This window comes from Equus caballus, chromosome X, assembly GCF_041296265.1.
Source record: "Equus caballus isolate H_3958 breed thoroughbred chromosome X, TB-T2T, whole genome shotgun sequence".
NCBI classification, from domain to species: Eukaryota; Metazoa; Chordata; class Mammalia; order Perissodactyla; family Equidae; genus Equus; species Equus caballus.
In genome coordinates this window covers 33213324-33227284 of record NC_091715.1, presented here as the reverse complement: position 1 = coordinate 33227284, position 13961 = coordinate 33213324, and the positions used below count along the sequence as shown (strand labels likewise).

Here is a 13961-nt window from a genome sequence, read left to right as displayed (position 1 = left end):
AAGGCGTTGCGCAGGATTTCCTCTCATTTCTCGCAGAAGGCAACACAAACACCCTAAATCAAACCGCTCCGACAACCGAGGGCTCCACACAGACACATCAATAAGGATTTCGCCTCCCGCGTTCGAACGCACTGAAACACTTGTCCTATTTTTATGCAAATGACACCACACAAATAGATCTCGCAGGCCCGGGAGTGGGGCGAGAGGAGGAGGGGCGCAGCCGCCCCAGCCCGGGGGCTGTGAAGGGGGAGGGCGTCTCAAGCCCGCACCCCGGGGCCCGCGCCGGCTCGGGCGCAGCCTGGCTGGTACTGGCCAGGCGGCCCGCCTCGCGCGCGGTGGCTCCCTGCCAGCGCCGCCAAGTCGGCCGCGTCCCCAGGCTGCCTGCAGAGGCGGATTAGGGAAGGAGCGAAGCGAGCCTGTGACTAATCGCAGGGCCTCGGACCGGAGCACCAAGGCCATGTGCGACTGACAGGATCGACACTAGCAGAGGACACGGCGACGCCTCGCTTAATTGTAGGCTTAAAAAATTGCCGCCTGAGCAGCTCCGGTGCGGAGAGCCAAGGCGTGCGCGCTGGTGTGGGGAGCGCGCCAGTGGGGACCTGCGCTCAGGCCCGGGGGGAGGGAGGTTTCGCGTCTCCTGGATCAAGGGACCTGGCCCTCCTGTCTCCCACTCTGCAAGGTCGCACCACCCCGCATGTGGCTGAGCCGGCCAGTAGAGTAGGATCCAGCCCCCAGGCCTAGGTTTCTGACCCTATCCCCAGAAGGGGATCCCACGTTTCCCCCATCTCGTCCTAGTTCCTATAAAGGAGGCTGTGCATTTGGGGGGGAGAGATTCCACCAAACCCTTAATAGAAAAACCACACACACGAACCACTTTCTTCTCTTCCCTCCCCTTCCTTCTCCACCGGCTGATACAAAGCCCCGAATGACCAACGGGAGGAACAGGCAACTCAGGGCTGCGAGGAGCGAGGTCACCGAGTGCCAAAAACTTGGGGCTCACAGATTCGCACCCTAGGCTCTTCACCCCTGGTCACAGTCCCTCTGGCCCAGATCTCCTTCCTGGAGTGCTGAGGCCTCTCGGGGGAGAAGGGGGAAGCGTCGGCAGGCCGGCTGGCCTGTGTGTGTGAGGGGAGGGTGGAGGGTGGAAGGCGGGGTGGCGGGGAACCCAGCGAGAGAAGTTTCCACCACGCTCTGGTCGCCTGCTGCCAAAATCCCCGGGCCCCTCCCCGCCCGCACCGCCTTCCGTTGCCACCACAAGTTTGGTTTAACGAGAGCTCAGGACAAAAGCAAACGTTTTCTATAGACCCTGAAAACAAAGGGGAAAGAGACGCGCGGGGCCGCCGAGAAGCGGCTGCTAGCGTAATGGTGCCGGGCCGACAGCAGAGCATTAGAACTGCAAAAGCCGCGCGGGCGGGAGGAAGTGCGAGGCGGGAGGCGGGAGCGCGGGGGGGGGGGGGGGGGGGAGGGGCGCTGCGCCATGTTTCCGTGTCACCCGCCGAGTCGCCGGCGCTGGGCTCGGCCGCCAGCTCCCGCCTGCCTCCGTAACAGCAGAAAGCGTGCGATTAGCAGCCAGACAGGCGGGGACTCCGGGCCCGCGGGGCCGCCGCACACGCCGCCCGCGGCCCGGGCCCGCGCCCCCCCGCCCGCCGGGTAATCATCCTCCTCGCTGCAGCGCTGTGTGCACTCTCATTAGAGCAGGGAGGCTTTTCTCTGCGCACTCGCTCGGCTCCCGCTGGCAAAACAACGCCTTCCCCGGCCGGGCCCTGAGCCAGGAGCGCCGGGGAGGGCGGGACGGGGGAGGGGGGTGAGGCAGGGCAAGCAGCGCAGGTCATCTCGGCCGCCCGATCTCCTCAGGGCATGGAGGAGATGGGGAGGGTCCAGCGGCCCTCCTCACGCGGAGTGGCCAAGTCCGAACCCCATACCAGATCCTTCGTGGGGAGGGGGGTCGTTGTTGGTACCACCGTGACCTACTGCGGTCCCCTGCCGGCGGCTAGACTAGGGGCCGAGGGGAGATGAGTGTGTCTGGTTTGGAGAGCGGGGGCGAACACCGGGAAGGCTCCCAAAACAGGTTCTGCCCCATCTGTCTTGCGAACGACCTCTTAAGGCCAGAAGACGGATCCCAGGGGTGGTGGCCCTTCGACTCTCACGAGACCCGAGTCCTCAGGCTTCGGGCTTGATCACACAGAAGGGGTGGGAGATGGGGGCGGCCGAGGCGCGGCTGCGCCTGGCCCTGAGCTTCGGAGCCCCATTTTCTCCTCCGCGATCTCTGCACACAACAGTAGGCAGCCTCTCCCGGCACCACGCGCCCAGCTGCAGGGCCCAGGAGCAGGTGTTCCTGCCCGGCCGGAGTGGCTGCTCCGCGCCCCTCCCGTCCCAGCTGCGGGGCTGGGGGCGCGGGTGGGGCGGCGCTGTTGGCGATAACAGAGGGAGGTCTCCCCGGACCGCGAGAAGGGTCCTCTGGGCTTAAATGGGGATGCCCCAGGGCGAAGGCGGCCGCCTGGGGCCGGGAGGAATCGAGGGTGACGCGCAGCCAGCCCTCGTCTGGAACAGCCCTGGGGGCCAGCGCAGGCCGCTCGGGGCGGCGCAAGGGCTTCCGGTCCCGGTGACTGCGGCGGCGGCGGCGGCGGCGGGGCGGCTGGGAAGTTCCCGGGGCGGCCGCGAGGAGCACCCTCCCCTGGCTGCTGCCGCCGCGCAGCTTTCGGAACGGCGCCCTGGGAGCTTCTCGGCGTCTGGCAGCGCGGCTCTCGGCTCGCGCGGGGATGGGGGCTGCCGGGTGGTCCCGGCCCAGCCCCCAGCGGGGAGGGGGAGACGGGGGCCGGAGACCCTGCGGGGCTGCGGCGCGCCTCCCTGCCCCCTCTCCTCGCCGCCGCTGATATGGCGGGCACGTGAAGCGCAGCTCGGCGCCTCGGCGCCAGCCAGGGAGCGGCCTGCCCCGCCGGCTCAGCTTACCCGCGGGCCCAGGAACGCGGAACCGAGCCCGGCCGGGCCCCGCAGAGCCCGCGCCCCCGCCCCGCTCCCGGCTCGCTGCGGCCCCGCACCCCCGCCCCGCCCGCGCCCGGCCTTGGGGCCGCGCCAGACGGCTCGCCCGAGGGGAACTCAGGCTGACTAATGGGACGCGTGTGGGCCTTACGTGAGGCCCGGCTGTCAGCGGATGCCCGCTCGCTCGGCGCCTACGCCGCGGCCAGGCTTTTCGGGGAAGGGCGAGAGGAGGGGTTTCCCCGCTCGGCGGTTTCGGCTCCCCGGGGACAATCCGGCCGCAGCTGGCCCCGGGCTTCAGGTCGTGCAGCCTGGCCCAAAGAGGGCCGACTCGGTGTGCGCCCGGAGCCAAGGTGCGAACCCGGGATGGGGGACGAGGAGGTGGGCGCTTTGGAGCTCAAAGCCGGAGGTGGGCGCGGAGACTCATCAGCTCGGCCTGGGGTGCCCGCCTTGATGTTTGCGATCGGGGGCCAGCCGCTGGGCTGGGGGGAATTTACAGGCCACCCTGCGGGCCTGGAGTTCAATACCGAAACCTTCCTCAACAAATACAAAGTCTTCCGGAAACCCCTTCGTGAGATTTTTGTGCGAAAAAAAGGATTTTATAAAACTCCCCGAGAGTCCGGTTCGGCTGAGAGTTCTCCGGTTCTGGGGCGTGTGATGCCTTTCCTGCCCTTTCCTGGAGCCTGTAATAATCAGCAGAGTTTCTTATTATTTCACATTAACAGCCACTTCATGTTGACATAGTTAGATGACCCTCCCAAATATAACTACCTGTTTAGTTTCAACACACGAACGCGATGGTAAAACACAAACACCGATCGGTAACTAAGAGAAGGAAAACCCGGCCGCGAGCTTGGGGTCGGATGCAGGATAAATCCTCATCATGCATCCCTGGTTTTATTCAGCCTAATTACACTAGTAATCCTGCCCCCCACGAGAAAGCCTGAAACCCCGTAGTCGAGGTGCGACTTTTCCTGGGGAGCCCTGCGGATGGAGAGGGGGCTGCTGGTGTAGAGGAGGTGGGTTTTAAATGTCACTTCCAAATGAAAATGCTTTCCTTCAGCCTTTCTCTTTTTTTTTGATGCAGTTTTCGAAAGGAGCATTTTTGCGAGATAAGAAGTGACCGATCAAAATCGCTGAGGGGAGGTTGTAAGCAGCCGCTTTGCCCCAGCTTAGCGTTATCTTATCTTTCACACTTGCATGGCAGGAAAAAAAAAATTGGCTTATCTTTATCCCCACCCCCTTCTCGCCTTAATTGCTAAAAAACACTGGTGTGTTAAACCGGAGGAAGGAGGTCTCTGGATTGTCGGTGGAAAAGGAAGATTCAAAAATGAGGGCGCCTGGGGGAAGCAAGGGTGGCGGGATTTATGCCCCCCCCCCCCCGATCTTTCTAGTACAACGTAGAGGGTCCGCTCCTTGGTGGAAGGCTTGACGGCCAGATTTTTTAAAAATTCTGAGGATGGCCTTGGGTCGTGGGGCTTCCCTAGGCCTCGCTTTTTCCATGCTGCGTTTACCAACCTCTTCTCTTCATCTCTGGAAAGCTGGCGGTGGGTCTCGGGTTGAGGCCTCTCACTCTGCCTTCATCCCCCCTCCTCTATACACATCCCCCTTTTGGGGAGGGGGATGCAAGGCTGGGACGCAAGGCCTGCTGGAAATCATTAAAATATATGCGAGTGTCTGCAAACACACACTTTTAAATCATGGCGTTTCCCCTCCACGCTGGTATATTTAAACTCCAGAGCGAGCTGGATCTCCTCCCCCTCAGTCGTTTGTCTGTGTCACCGACAGGCCGCTAATGGCCGGGCTTCCAGGCGCTGTGCATTATGCATTAGCCTCCTCCCTCCGCCGCACACAGAAGGTTCTGTCAGGCCTCGCAACACAAACCACCCTGCGCCCCCTCACCCTCGGCACTCGCGACCTGGGGCTGCGCGGCTGCTAACGTGCTGCAGACCCAGGGATGTGGCGGGGGGAGGGGGAGTCATGGGGGCGAAGGCAGAGCCGAGTGGGCCAGGAGGGGGAAGGGGAGCGGGTAAAAAGTGCCGCGGATTTTGGAATCCCCTGTCCTGCCCGACCCCCAAGCTTTGCTCCTGGTTGCGACCTTTCTGAGGCGACCACTCGCCGCCACTCACTTCTGCGCCCGACTTTGTGGGGGCTTCAGAGGTATTTAGAGACCATCAGTGCCGCGTTTCCATCTGCTGGGCCGTACTCCCTTCCTGTCCCGAGCAAGGGGCTCGCGCAGCCTTCCAGATCCCTCCAGTCCCTAGGGTGGTGCCCGCGAAGGGGCTCGGGGTGTTGCGTCTCCGCAGGGTTCCCGCGGGAGTGGAAGAGGGATCAGGCTACAAGATGGCTGGGGCGGAAGGCCGGCGGGCTGGGTCCGAGAGCAAGTAGTTGGTGGTTCTCCGCCCCCGCTCCCCGCGGTCCCCACTCAGTGCCCCGGGCAGGGTCAAATATGAGCTGGAGGCGCCTTGCTAAATAAGCAGCCGGGGCGGGACGTGGCGGCCGGGTTTATCTGCAGGAGCATCCGGCCCAGTGCGGCGGCTTCGAGGGCTCTTAAGCTGGGACCAGGTGGAGCGCAGGACGCTGCCTCCCCGAAGCCGCCTGTTTCTGTGCTCCTTTGGCTGACACCCGTCTACCCAGAGGGCCCCTCAGTGTAAACGGCAGTTCACCCACTGGTGTCTGGGTTTGGGGAGCTCGGAACCTGACACTAATCCAGCCCAGACCATAAATTCCCAGAGGCGGTTGCTACTACGTACGACGTAGGGCCTGTCTTTCGGACCCTCCTCCCCCCAACGCCCAGTAACCCTTCAAAGGCAAGGCAGAAAGAGCAGCCATCCTCAACCTGGTGACCCCTAAGTCTAGCAGTCTCTTGCCATTGCAAGGCAGCTACCTTTAGATGTTTCCAGATAACTGAAATCCCTGGGACAAGGATGCCCTGTGCTTGGGCCAGTGGGTCTTTTAAGTGCCACTGGGTAAGCCCAGAGTTCTTTGACAAAGTGACTAGGGAAGACTGTTAGTGTGGGTATTAGTGTATTTTTAAAAATAGGTAACATTAATAGGCTAGCTCACCCTATGTAAAAATACATTATCTGTAATCACCCAAGTCCCACCTATTCCAGTAACCAGTGTCCCTGACGTGAAAACAGCCTCTGAAGAGCGCCATTGAGGGCCCACCGAGCTTCACGATTTAGATCCTACACATATGCCACAAACAAACCCCACAAACGATGCTGGGATCCCAGGGTCCCCCAAACACGGGCTAAGGACCTCAGCACAGGATGCATGACCTTTCCCCAAGGTCCGGGCGGTGGCTGAAGGTGTGGAAGAGGCCCTGGCAGGCCTTGCACAGTCAGCCTGGCCTGAATGAGGCGGCCGTGCTCCAGGCCTGCTCCCTAAAGCGCCAACCTGCTTGCCCAGTTGCAGAGCCAGCATAGAATCTGCATCCGGAGAGTGCTCTCGGGAGCCTGAGGTCGAACCTTACATATGTTATCACTGGGACAGGAGGCCAGTGAGGGACAAGAGATGGGTGAGGGTGGGGTGCCCCCCCAGCTCAACTCGAAGCACCTCTCCTTTTTGGTGCCTATTTCTTTATTTCTCCGCTGCCTGTGCGCTGAATTCGCTGGCCCTCTCCACCTCCTCCTCTGCTTTCATTGAAATCCTCCCCTTGCTGAGTGCCGGGTGTAGCAGCCTGACCTCCAGGTCAGCTCCCGAGGGACTCCTGGGAGGACAAGGGAGGGGGGAGCAGGAGAAGGCCCTGGCTGCCGGTACACGCTGCAGGCTATGCAGTGTCCCCAGCTCCCGGAGCCCCTTCCCAAAAGGGGACGCAAGATGGGACTACCCTTCCTGAGCTTTCTGCTTCTCTTCCCTGGATCAATTCCAACTGAGCGACCAATAGGTGTAAACACCCAACCCCCCACCCCCTTAGAGCACCTCGGGGCAAAATCTCACATTTTAATTCTCAGTGAGTCACCAAGCCCCCCCCCCCCATGCCTCTTAGGACTCCATTAATAAGATACTTTTAAAATCCCACAGAGTTGGAAAGTGTATCCCTTGGAGATAGAAAAGAAACCTTTGAATCCCACCAGCCCGAATGAGGACCCCATGGAGGCTAGACTTCTTTAAAAAGGGGGTGTGTGTGAATGCTGCAAATTACGTCAAAGGCGAATTTACTGGCCTGTTTGTCTCCAGCATCAAATTTCTCCCACAGTCAGCCCTCTTCTAGGCCCCTTCGAATTTACAGCACCACCCCCCTCCCCAACTCATTTTAACTCCAGGACTTTTAAAGTTAGACAAACAGGCCCCTTTGTCAGCAGCCCTGGGAGGCCACAGGACTTCGTGAGGCAGCAGGCTCCACGATCTCGCTTGGTTCCTGGATTTTCTAAAAGTTCTGGACGGCTGCATGCAACTCTTAACTCCAGGAAAAGCCTAGGCCTGGGGGGAGAGTTGGGGAGGCATGGGGAGGGGAGAGAAGGTGGCTGGGCATGGGGCCAGGGGCTCTGTGGCGGCCTAACCGAGCCGGAAGAGACTGGCACGGCTCTGCACTCGCCCAGGCCAGCTCTCCGGCAAGGCCCACAGTGGCACAGCGGCCTCCTCGTCTGGAACCACCACGTTCAGAGAGTTTCCCCACAAATACCCAACTTCAGGCTTCCCGGTTATTTTAGACTTGTTTTGAATAAAAGGAGTCGCTTCAAAAAGAGATGTTGCTACAACACACAACCAGAGGCCTTTTCTCCAGCTGTGTCTGTAACTCGCATGCGTTCAGTCTAATAACTTTTAATGTCTGGCCCTAAAATGTCTTTATAAAAAATAGCTTTACAGCATAATAGTCCAGGTGTCTTTCTGCTTGTTACCGGAGATTAAAAAAATGTGTGGGTTAGCTTTCAGAGACATCCACCTCCAGAAAGACTGGAAAGAAAAAGGCGTGCATTCTATTATGCAGGCGCGGGTTCTGGAAGCGGTGGCGGCCCAGCGCGGCTGGGCACTGCTCGCGCGGGGGCACCCGCCCGCCTGTCTTTTGCATCAGTTGTTCTAAGCAGCTCCGGAGCACGAAGACTTCATTCTGCCCGAAGTTTCGGGTTTCAAACGGTAGAGATGTTTCACTTCTGCTTTGAAAAGGGCTGTTTTTTATAACTATGTATTGAGAACTAAAACAGAATAAATAAAATCGCGCCTATCGCCAGTCCCCGCAGTCAATATTAGCACTAATTTTTAAAAGGGATCTGCTAGCTAGAGCTGATTTTGGCCTTGACCTTGGCTTAGTAATCAACTTGAGATGCTTTTGATTATTTTTGGCGTGGAGACACTCCAGGATATTTTAAAACTTTCCGTGTGGATTTACAAGCCACCTCCATTTCGGATTGATGTTCTCATCGAGCCTGCACCATCTTGTCCTTAGGCAGAAAGAGACTCCCCCACCCCCAGCATAAAAAGACCCTAGCGAGCAGCTGAGTGGAGTCACCTTTTGCCGCGACGTCCGGACCAGCGGTCTGGGTGCGGTTAGGCCGGAACACCCCTCCCCCACTCCCACCCCTTCCCGCCAGCTTCACGAACTGGGGTTTCTCGGCTCGCCCTAGAGGCTCTGCGCTCCGGGGAGGCCGGAACCTCGCCTCTCCGCTTCCCCCTCCTGCTTGCCTGCCCCCGCCCTCCCCCCGCGCCCAGCGCCGCGCCGGGTGCGCTGGAGAAGCTCAATACGTGTCAATTGAATTGAACTGCTGCGGGCGCAGGCTGTACGCCGCCGCCGAGCACCGATCAGCACGACGTTACCGAGTGGAAATTTATGGGGCGAACGATATAAGCCAAAAGTTGCTCCCTGCCAAGGAAAATAAAACGCGGGAGATAATCTCCCGAGGCCCAAGTGAAGGGTCAGGACAGACCCTTCAACCATCTGAGGTGCAGACTGTGAAATCCTGTGAACGGGCAGAGATTCTGGCGGCTCTCCGCTCCCCTGCGGCCCCCACCTCCGCCCTCCTAGTGCCCCACGGGCTGCCTCCTCCAGCCCCCGCCTCTCCAAACAATTCCCACACAATTGAAACGTCCAGGGAACTCGGGCGCGGAGTTCGGGCGGAACGGCCACTGATGCCCGGGGTGGTGTTTTCAGGTAGTTCTTAACACCGAAATGGGAAAGGGCTCCTCCGGGGGTAAGGGGCGACCCAGGGTAGGGGTGGGCGCCGACGCGCACTCGCCAGGCTCTGCTTGGTCTCGGAGGGGACGCGCGGCCGGGAGAGCGCAGCGCTGGTGGTGAGAGGAGGCAGCGGCGGCTGCCGCTGGGGTTTGACAGCTTTGGCTGAGCGGAGTGCGAGGCGCTTTATGGTAATTGCGGTCCTCCACTGGCCTTCTGGGTAGCGAGGGGAGTCTCGGTGCGCGGCTGGGAGAGCCGCCCCCGCCGCCCCCCATCACCTCGGCTTGGGATCTGCGAGCCGCCCTCGCCGCCCCCGCCGCCGCCGCCCGAGTCGGTCTGTGGCTCGCCCAGGACGCGCGCCCGGGCCGGCTGTGCGCATCCAACTCGGTCCGAGCGGGGGAGGGGAGGGCTAGGGGCGACGGGGGCGCCACCCAAGTGGTCCCGGGTTCGGACCCAGAGAGGCGAAACGCGGGCTCGGGAAACTCGGGCAAACCTTTCTTGGGGAATCACCCCTCCGAAACCCCACCGCCGAGGCGCCGCAGCGGAGGGTGAGCGGAGGCTGGGGGAGCTCAAACTTGCAAGAGCTGGAGGCGGCGGGCGGGCGGCTGTCGCCCGAGCGCTGCGCCTGCGGGGGGAGGGGAGGCGGCTGCTGGGAGGGAGGGAGGGAGGTAGGGAGGGCGGGCAGAGGGAGGGGGAGGAGGAAGAGGAGGGAACCAGGGAGGGGGGACGCGTTGGGATCGCGGCGTGCGGCTGCAGACGGAGCTCGGGCTCCCAGCGGCAAGGTGAGGCAGAGCTACGCTCCTCGCTGAACGCGGGCCGAGCTCGGCGGCTGCGGGGGAGACGCGCCGGAGCCCAGACCGCGACCGAGAGCGGGAGAGAGGCAGGCGGCGGCGGCGGCGGAGGGGGAGCCCGCGAGCCACCGGGCGGGGAGCCCAAGCCGCGCTGTCGCCGTGCAGGGACGACTTGGCCAACACACTCACACACACACTCACACACACCCAGCCCGAGCGGGCGCTCGCGGCTATCCGTCAACATGGCGCTGGGGCTCCTGCCCGAGCGCGGGCGGCAGCAGCGGCGGCGCGGGAGCTGCTGAGCCCGGCCGAGCCCGGCCCAGCCGCGGGAGCCCGGAGGATCGCGCGGGGCTGTCGCCACCTGCCCGGAGGCTTTGAGCCCGCCCCGCCCCGCCCCGCCCCCACCCGGCCCAGAGCCCACCCCTCGGCGGGGCCGACCCCGAGGGCAGCCGGCTGGCAGCAGACGGCGAGGGAGGCCAGCGAGCGCGGCGCTTCGAGCGGGCTGCGGGCAGCCGGGGACGGCAAACTTTGCTGCTCGCCGCGCTTGCCCGGCCCGGCTCCTTCTCCGCTCGCTAACGTCGCCACCCCACTTTCCTCCAACCCCGCACACCTCTCCCCACCCGCCCAGCCGCCCCTCGCTCCTCCTCGCCGCCTCGACTCCGCTCGGGGGAAAAACTTCAAAGCACCGGATCGCAGGCTCCCTGCTTACTCCCCGGCCGGGGATTTCAGGTCAGTGCCCGGAACACCTTTCCCCGGGGAGGCCGCGCGGGCTGGCGGGCGGGCGCGCCGCGGGCTGCAGTCGGCCCCTTCCCTCGGGGCCCCCGCCCGCCGTGGGCTGCTCCTCCGACTCTCTCGCGTACCCCGCGAAGCATTCGCCTCGCGCTTCCCTTTGGCTGCTTTGCTCGCTTTCGTTTTTATTTCATCGCTATGTTATTAAAAATGCAGCCAACCTAAGCGGCCCCGCGTGGGCACCAGAGAGGGAGGGGTGCGGCGGGGGGCCTGCCGCCTCCCGGGGGGCTGGGAGGAGAGCGGGGAGTTCGCGGAGTGGAAGTTTGCAGCCTGTGTGTGTCTGTGTGCGCGGGAGCGCGGTTGCCGCTGAGCGCAGCGAGTCGAGCGCGGGGGGGCGGGGGGAAGCTGGGCTGGAAGCTGGGAAGCTCGGCTCGGCGTTAGCTCGCGAGCAGGAAGGGGAGGGCGGCGGGTTCCCGTCTGCTTTCTTTTTCGGCTCGGGAAAGAACTGTAAAAACCCCCAGCCGCCGCCGCCTCGTCTCGCCTCTCCGGGGGCCGGTCGTTCCTCCTAGTGGAACGACGGCGTGTGCGTGCGCGAGGGTGTGTGGCGGGCGCCCCGGGCCGAGCCGAGCTCGACCTGCTGCCACCGCCGCCGCCGCCGCGCAACTCGGGAGGGGAGTCCCGGGTTTTTTCTTGGCTTGCCCGAAAGCACGAATCACGTGGATTAAAGGAAAAAAAAACTACTAGGAAATCGAGCAGAGCGAGGGGTTCCGACTCGGCCCGTCCGCCAGGTCAGACGCTTTGTTTTGCAAATGTTCTTTTAAAATTCTTATCCGCGACCCCCTTTCACCCCCACCTTCCCCCGACGTCGCGAGATACGTTTTAAGTTAGGAGCCCCCGAGGTGGGGGTGAAATGTGCGTGTGCGGGGGCGGCGGCGGGAAGGGAGGGCGGGGACTGGGGCGGGGGGGGGGCGAGACCTGGGCCCTCCGCTGGGCAGCGGGGAGTCTGGTGGGAAGCCTTGTTGGGCGTGTGCGAGTCTGCGGCCGGAGGAAGTTGGTCCCACTCGGAGGGCGTGCGGCGCGGAGGTTGAGGGCGAAGAGGAACTTGCGCACCCGGGCGCGATCCTCGGCCGAGGCGGGGAGGGCAAGGCGCCGCCGCGCCGCGGGGCCCGCGCTCCAAGCAGGCGGGCGGCTGCGCTGCAGAGCCTCCGCCAACTCGGGGGCTCGGGGAGGCGGCGGCGACGGCGACGGCGACGTGCGCCTGCTGTTTACCAAGCAAGCCCTGGGGCGCCGTGTGCGGAGTTGGGCGGCTGGAGGCACTCCTGGTCCCGCCGGGCTTCCCGCCGCTCGCACTCTCGAGTGGGCACGTCCCCAGGTCCCTGAGACGGCGGAGTCTGATCGCGTGTAGGCCGAGGCCGGGCGAGGCTTAATTTGCTGTTAATGAATCTTTTCCAGAAAGTCCGTGATCTCCAGCTAGAGGCTGTGAGTGCCCGCGCACGAGGGCGCGCGCCGCCGGCGTCTGTAGGGTGGGGGTTGGGAATGGGAGAGCGAAGGAAGGGGGAGGGTTATGTGTATTTAAAAACAAACCTTAAAAAGAAACCAGCGCGCTTCAAATAGGTATCCGCGCAGCCTCGCTGTGTCTGGACTAGACAGCGCAGGGTTTTTAGCTGTTTTTTTTTTTTTTTTCTTTTTTTGAGAGAAGACTAGGGGAGGGGTAGTGGTGTTTGGTTCTAGGGGTAGCCTCTTGGAGAAAAATCCTTCAAGTGGGCTGGGAGTAAAAACGGGGAGGAAATGGCCCACCCCAGAAGGTAGTGGGTGGTGAACGCAGACAGACTTGGGTATTTCTAGCCATCTGACACTTCCTGTGGCACTGGAAACGGACACAGCGGGCCGAAATCAATCCTTACGAGGTGTTGGATTCGGTTTTGCCGACAGAATTGCGTGTGTGGAAGGCATTTTAATTGTCGGCTTCGGAGACCTTCTGTACGTGGACATTTGGAGAATACGTTTGCTTCTCGACCCTTCCCACTCCACCCCCGACCTGTTCTCTGGTCTGGGCTTTGCAGTGTTGGTGCTCGTGTTTATTTGGGGCATGATTTCACCGCGTGGAGGACGGTGGGGGGGGGGCGAGATGGCGGTGATTAATATGCCGTCCAGGTTTAATCCGAGGCTGGCCTTCGGTGTGCGGGCATATGCCGCCACTCGCCGGGATTGCCTGGGGAGCGCGCGGGGTTCGGGCGCCAGGCGCTCGGTGGGCAGGTCGGGGCTGGGGCTCGGACGGCCCCAGCGCTGTCCTTTGAGGCGCTGTCACCAGTAGGTGACTGAGAGTTAATTAGGAAGTGTTCTCCGGATCAATGGGCCGCGCAGCTCATTAGCGATTCTCTTCAGCCCTTTGCCGGGCCGGCCGGGCCTCTGCCTCCCACACAGGCCGGGGCCCCGCGGCCCGGGCTGCAGAGAGCGCCGCTGGGAAGTGGGGAGGGACCGGCAGCGAGGGCGACAGGGAGACGAGTGTAACTTCGCCGGGCGGCGTGTTGCGTGCGGCGCCGCGAGGCCCGCGCAGCCCGCTCTTTCTTCCTGCTCTCGGTCGCCCCGACTGTGTCTTTAACTCGCTCCCGCTCGCGTCGCTGCCTGGCTGCTCCTCCCCGCCTCCCTCGCCTATCTCTTGTTCTCTAAGCACGACGCCTGTGCTCCCCGCCCAGTTTGGGATTAGACAAGATAAAAATAGGACTGCCCAGCGCGCAGAGCTGTGACTGTGCCCCGGCAGCCGGGCTGGCGGGACCGCGGGGGGCCGGGGCCGGGGAGGACCCGCGCTGCGCCCGGGGCGGCCCGCGCCCGGAGGCTCCCCCCACCCCGCAGGCGCGGTCACGCTCCCCGGGTTCTGTCCGCCGGGAGCCGTGCGGGCAGGGGGACCTGGGCAGGGTCTCCGCGCTCTCGCGGGTGTTGTTGGTGTGCCTGTGATAGATCGGTCTAGACAGGCATGCAGGCTCCCTCCCGGCTGAAGGACGGGAAGGGGGGGGCGGGCCGCGGAGGCGGCGGCAGACTCCCGTGAGCAGCGAGTGAGCGAGCAAGCCTGCGGGCCCAGCGAGCAGGGTGGAGGGAAGGCTGCGAGGGTTTCTCTTAACCCTTTAAAGGCTATGGAGAGAGTGTAAGAGGAGCGGGGGCAAAGAGCCTTGTAGAAATTTCTGGAGGCAGAGTAGCCCCCGGGGGGAGGGGACGGGAGTCTGGGGCCTTGGGTTTTCCTTTCTCTTCTGTGTATGCACGTTCACATCCTGGTGCACTGGCTTGATTCTTCGACAAACCGAACGCAGCTGCTAGATGATCTCGTTTGACCGCACTTCTCAATAGGGGAGGTG

General features: G+C 62.9%; 1 protein-coding gene across 18 annotated transcripts in view; it reads left to right on the top strand.

Moving 5' to 3' along the window:
- The window catches only part of BCOR (BCL6 corepressor), a 115556-nt gene that overhangs the window by 59109 nt on the left and 42486 nt on the right, over nt 1–13961 (top strand). For 10 of the 18 annotated variants that reach the window (XM_070258417.1, XM_023634006.2, XM_023634009.2 and 7 more), the window contains exon 1: nt 10302–10611. The exons of 4 other annotated variants lie outside the window; for them this stretch is intronic. The gene's annotated coding sequence lies outside the window, so the exon portion shown is untranslated. Of the gene's footprint in view, nt 1–9034; nt 9071–10301; nt 10612–11050; nt 11400–11723; nt 12091–13961 lie in introns of those variants that run through there. 4 more of the 18 variants (XM_070258414.1, XM_070258418.1, XM_023634003.2 and 1 more) reach the window with 4 other exon arrangements.